Source organism: Phyllobates terribilis, unplaced genomic scaffold (genome assembly GCF_046119375.1).
Source record: "Phyllobates terribilis strain yellow unplaced genomic scaffold, ASM4611937v1 Scaffold_11__3_contigs__length_659146591, whole genome shotgun sequence".
Taxonomy (NCBI): Eukaryota; Metazoa; Chordata; class Amphibia; order Anura; family Dendrobatidae; genus Phyllobates; species Phyllobates terribilis.
Window position 1 is genome coordinate 606,749,662 of NW_027362771.1, and position 6,190 is coordinate 606,755,851.

The 6,190-nt window shown below is 42.6% G+C and overlaps 1 non-coding gene across 1 annotated transcript; it reads right to left on the minus strand.

Annotated features, from left to right (window-relative positions):
* Positions 1 to 5,309: 5,309 nt before the first annotated feature.
* Positions 5,310 to 5,391, minus strand: TRNAL-AAG (transfer RNA leucine (anticodon AAG)). The gene has a single exon. It is a non-coding gene; the product is annotated as a tRNA-Leu (tRNA).
* Positions 5,392 to 6,190: the final 799 nt, after the last annotated feature.

Genomic DNA, 6,190 nt, shown 5'->3' on the forward strand with positions numbered 1-6,190 from the left:
GCCTTTCCTTAGTCTCTGTAGCAGATCATAACAGTAAGTCCAGCCATAAAAAGAAAAAAAAAAAAAAATTAAGGGAAAGGATTTTCACTGGGGAAATACCTCCAGTTTTCCATCATGATCTCGGTGCAAGATTTGGCTCAACGCTTGCAGGGACTCTCTCTGGAGGTGACCAAGCTCCAACAACACGTGAGTAGCTGTTCTGGAGCGCATTTTGTGGAACCAAAGGTGCGTCTGCCTGATTTATTTTTTGGCGAACAACAAGATTTTTTTTCTTTTAAAAATGCTTGTCTATTATATTTTCGTTTGAGACCCGGATCCTCTGGTGATGAATCACAGTGTATAGGGTTCATAATGTCACTTTTGCGCAAAGATCCTCAGGGATGGGCTTTCTCTCTCCATCCTAGTGATCCATGATTTAGTTCAGTGGATAGTTTTTTTTCTGCTTTGGGTTTGTTGTACGATGATCCTGATCGTGTCTCATCTGCTGAGTCTGAATTAAGACGTTTGAGGCAGGGATCAGGTAATGTGGAAAAATATTGTTCTCACTTCCGTCGATGGTCTGCCCAGGTTGGGTGGAACGATTCAGCCTTGAAAAGCTTGTTTCTTGCAGGCCTAGGTGAAAGGGTTAAATATTTACTGATTGCTTATCCCACACCTGGAAACTTGCAGGAGGCAATGCAATTAGCTATACGGGTGGACAGGAGACTGCGTGCAAGGGTTAATGAGAGCAAATCCTCTGCTATGTCAGCTTCGAGTCCTGAGAGGTTCTGTGCTGACAATGGAGAGCCGATGGAAATTGGGGCGATGGCACCCCACTCTCAGGAAAAAGACCGCCGACTTTCTGAAGGCTTGTGCTTCTATTGCGGAAGTTCTGGTCATTTTATTAAGAGCTGTGTGCTTCGTAAGAAGAAAGAAAAAAAAAATGGTCAGTCATGCTCGTATTGCCTGTTTAAATTCTAAGGGGGTATTCCTATCTGCCACTACTGCTGCTCAGGATGAATTAATTGAATTTCGGGTATTTGTGGATTGTGGATCTAATCTGAATGTGATTGATGGGGGATTCTTGGAAAAACTTAGATTAGAACCTAAAACTTTGTCATCCCCTATTGCTGTGGTTTCTGTCGATGGCTCTCCCTTGAAGAGTGTTACTCACAAGGTCTGTGAATTTCCCCTCACTATTAATGGTATTCATCAAGAGAATTTGGATTTGGTGGTATTGGATAATTTGCCTTCTCCAGTAATATTGGGGTTACCCTGGTTAAAATTGCACAATCCTGTACTGGATTGGTCTACCAATGAAATTAAGTCCTGGAGCCCTAAGTGTTATGACAAGTGTTGTAACGGGCGCATTGCTGCTGTGGATAGAGGGGAATTGCCTGTACCTATTCAGGATTTTTGGAGAGTTTTTTCTGAGGAGGAGTCGCAGGTTTTGCCTCCCCATAGAGACTATGATTGTACCATTGAATTTGTCCCTGGAGCGACTCTTCCTAAGAGTCGTTTATTTAATCTTACTATTCCTGAGAGAAAGGCTTTGGAGGAATACATACAGACAAGCTTGGCCGCTGGTCACATTAGGCCTTCCAAGTCTCCTGTGGCTGTTGTTTTTTTTTTTTGTGAAAAAAAAAGATGGCGGCTTACGTCCTTGTCTGGACTTTCGTGAGATTAATAAAATTACTGTACGCAATCCTTACCCACTGCCATTGATTCCCGATTTATTTAACCAGTTAGTGGGGGCCAAGTGGTTCTCTAAAATTGATCTCCGGGGGGCATACAATTTGTTGCGCATGAAGGAGGGTGATGAATGGAAGACTGCTTTTAACACTCCTGTGGGTCATTTTGAGACTCTGGTTATGCCTTTTGGTCTCACCAATGCTCCAGCATTTTTTCAGAATCTTATTAATGACATCCTTAGACCTTTAATCGGCAAAGATGTGGTTGTGTATTTGGATGACATTTTGATTTATTCGCCGGATCTGGAGTTTCATTGGCGGAGCGTACGTGAGGTATTACAGTTATTAATGGATAATTCGCTTTTTGCTAAGCTGGAGAAATGTGAGTTCGGTGTACAGAGAATTAGTTTTTTGGGCTACATTGTCTCCAGTGAAGGTTTTGAGATGGACCCGGTAAAAGTTCAGGCTGTACAGGAATGGCCTAGGCCTATTGGTTTGAAATCGATACAGAGGTTTTTGGGTTTCGCCAATTATTACAGAAAATTCATAAAAAAAATTTCTATTAGTGTCAAACCGCTGACCGATCTCACCAGGAAAGGTGCTAATGCGGTTCAGTGGACTTCTGAGGCCATTGAAGCTTTTGTGTTTTTAAAGGATAGGTTCACCTCTGCTCCCATCCTTATGCAGCCTGATGTGACTAATCCGTTTTTGGTTGAGGTTGATGCTTCTTCGGTGGGGGTTGGTGCGGTGTTGTCTCAGGAAAACAAGGATGGAGTACATCCCTGTGCCTTTTTTTCAAAAAAATTTTCCGAGACTGAACTTAATTATGATATTGGTAATCGGGAATTGCTGACGATTAAACTCGCATTTGAACATTGGCGTCACCTCTTGGAAGGTGCTGAATTTCCCGTTCAGGTTTACACTGATCATAAAAATCTGATCTATCTTGATGCTGCCAAGCGCTTGAATGCCCGTCAGGCTAGGTGGGCACTTTTTTTCTCGCGGTTTAATTTTTCCGTTACTTACATCCCGGGTACCAAGAATGTTAATGCGGATGCTTTGTCTCGCAGCTTTTCTCCCATGGTCGGTGTTGAGGAGGAGGAGGAGACCATTTTACAAGAAGGTATTGTGATTGCTGCTTTGGAGTCCGTTTTGGAGGATGAGATTCTTAAAGCACAGGAGAATGCCCCATCTAACACTCCCCATAGGAGGTTGTTTGTGCCTAGGACCTTTAGGAGAGATTTGTTTGCTGAGTGTCATGAGTCTCGGTTGGCAGGTCATCCAGGAATTTCTGAGACCAAGAGACTTGTGGGTCGCAGTTTTTGGTGGCCTGGATGGCAGAAGGAAGTCATTAAGTGGGTGCGCCAATGTACTGTGTGCAAGATCCAAGTCTTCGCATGCTCCTGCTGCGGGGTTGCTTTGCCCTCTGGAGGTTCCTAGTGCACCTTGGACACATCTGGCTATGGACTTTATTACTGACCTTCCTCCCTCTGAAGGTTTCACGGTCATCTGGGTGGTCGTGGACCGTTTTAGCAAGATGTGTCACTTGGTTCCCTTCATCAAACTGCCTTGCGCTAAGACACTCGCTAAGGCCTTTGTCAAGGAGATTGTCAGACTACATGGTGTTCCTACTGACATTGTTTCTGATAGGGGACCTCAGTTCGTGGCTCGTTTTTGGCGTGCCTTTTGTAACAGGTTGGGAGTTCATTTGTCGTTTTCATCCGGATATCATCCTGAGTCTAATGGCCAGACAGAAAGGAAGAACCAGGATGTTGAGCAGTTCTTGCGTTGTTTTGTGGCAGACAATCAAGAGGGGTGGTCTGAGTTTCTGCCACTTGCTGAATTTGCTCTTAACAACCATACATCCTCTTCTGCTGGGTGTTCGCCTTTTTTTTGTTGTTCTGGGAGACATCCGTCTTTTGGGTCATTTTCCAAATTGGTTTCGGCTGTGCCTGAGGAGGAGAGTTTTTCCGGTGATTTGGAGAGAGTTTGGACGGATGTGCGTGGTAATCTTCAGGAGGCTAACAAAAAATCTAAGAGGTACTTTGATAGGAAACGGCAAGAGGTTTAGTTTGCTGTTGGTGACATGGTTTGGTTGTCCTCTAAGAATCTGCGATTGAGGATTCCTTCTAAAAAATTGGGTCCCAAGTTCGTAGGGCCCTTTAAGGTACTTCAGATTATTAACCAATCTGCTGTTAGGCTGGAGGTTCCTACGTCCTGGAGGATTAATCCGGTGTTTCATGTTTCTCTGTTGAAAAAAGCTGATGTGTCGGATGGTGACGCCTCTGCCACTGTTCCTCCGGTGGTGGAGGACAGGGAATATGAAATTTCCCGCATCCTAAATTCTAGACGGTATAGAGGGAGTTTGCAGTATCTCGAGGCTTGGAAGGGTTTCGGACCTGAGGATAACTCATGGGTGGGGGCGGATGATGTTTCTGCTCCCAGACTTGTCCGAGCGTTTCACAGGAGGTTTCCTGGTAAGCCTGGGCCTAGGGATATCCGGAGGATCCTCTTAGAAGAGGGGGTACTGTTACAACTCTCCTGTTAGTTTTTTTTTAGTTTGCTGGTCACATGACCATTTTGCCTATTTAATCCGGCTCCGCCCTCCTGGCTTTGCTGGACTTCATTTGTATTTACTACTGTTGAGCTAGCTTGTTACTCTATTGCCATTCTCTGTTAGTTTTGCTAGGTCTTCTGACCTCTACGCTTTTTGTTGTGTGTTTGTCTTTGACTGCTACTATTTCTGCTAGGAGGTGTCCAACTAATTCCAGTCCCTAAATCTTGTAGGGATCCCTCCCCCACATCTATAGGTCTGCGTTCAGACTAGCCGAGGACTTTAGCGGGTCTGATCGCAGGATCAGGTTCCCCGTTACATCGTAGGGATCTAGTTTAGTTCTATTGTAGGGACAGATCTCCTGCCTTTCCTTAGTCTTTGTAGCAGATCATAACATTTACAGCACAGTGAAGATCACTTGATGTTACATTTGCTTTCTTAGAGAACACAGAAGCCAAATAGGAATTTAAAAGTTCAGTCTTCTCAACATCATTATTGACCACATTACCCTTTTCATCTTTTAAAAATCCAATAGCATCTTTGGCTTTTCTTTAACTTTTGACTTACTTCCAAAATCCTTTCTTATTGCTTTTGGTCTCTCTTGCAAGCCTCAATTCATTACTGTCTTTAGCTCTTCTAACGCTAGTCCAGCTTTCCCTGCAGACAGCATTATATTCTTCTTTAGATATGAACCGTTCTTTACATTTGATACTCATTTCTTTGTTCCTCTTTAGCAAGCTTTTAAGTTCAGTATTCAGCCATCCTGGTCTCCATAAATGCTTTCCACTCTTCCTTCTTTTTGGGATTGTTACTGATTGTGCAGTGAGAATTTAATTTAGCAAAATCTCCCATCCATCCTGGACATTTCTTTCCTTTAGAACATCCTACCTTTCCTTCCTTTTTACTGAGTACATTAAAAACTGCCTTTCTACAGTCCAATCTTAAAATCTCAGTTTTTGCAGGTTTTCCACCTTTTGTAGTTCAAATGTATAGGATAGAATTACCGCTGCCTCCTAAATTCTCAACCCCCTTTACTTCCTCAACTGTTTCCTAATTTTTGGTAAAAATTAGATCCAAATAAATAATGGCAGCGGTGGGATTTGAACCCACACCTCCAGTGAGACTGGAACCTTAATCCAGCGCCTTAGACCGCTCGGCCATGCTACCTCAAACGGATGTTCAAACTTATTTAAATCAGAAATTTGATAATGATATAAGTTGCAGAAAACATTGAATAACTAATTAGACAAAAATACAAATGTTATTATGCATGAGCAACGTAATTATCAGGGATTTGTTTGTACATTGACTCTGGGGCACCATTTTACAAAATATATGACTTGTATCCAGATATTTAACTAACCTTTCCTCTGTTGGCTCATCCGCTAATTTTTAGATATCACTGAATTAGGTGGTATAGATTACTTGCTATGATCTCCCATATACAGGACACTCAAACATGAAGGATTCCTACACACCTGCTTGTACGTAACAGATAATCAGAAGCAGCAGCAAGGAAGACATTAAACAGCAGTGCAGAGCAGTGTAGTTATGAATCCATCACTAGGGTGACTTACTGGAAAGCAGCAGAAGCAGCATGGCTCTGTTTATGTTTGCTAATCACTCTGCTCATCCTGTATTGATAACCCTAAAAAGCAGCAGGGATATGAGCTAGCAGTTAGACTTCTTTGACCAAGATTGATTTTGGCAAATTTTGAGAATGGTTGATCATTGATTGAACTGACATGGATGTAACATAGATGGTAAATGATGTAATTAATTCGGATGCCTAAAGCCAACATGACTATTCATATGCTCTATTCATACGTATGACTTGCTCACATGTTCCTTTTTACTTCTACAGCACAGTGAAGATCACTTGATGTTACAATTGCTTTCTTAGAGAACACAGAAGCAAAATAGGAATTTAAAAGTTCAGTCTTCTCAACATCATTATTGACCACTT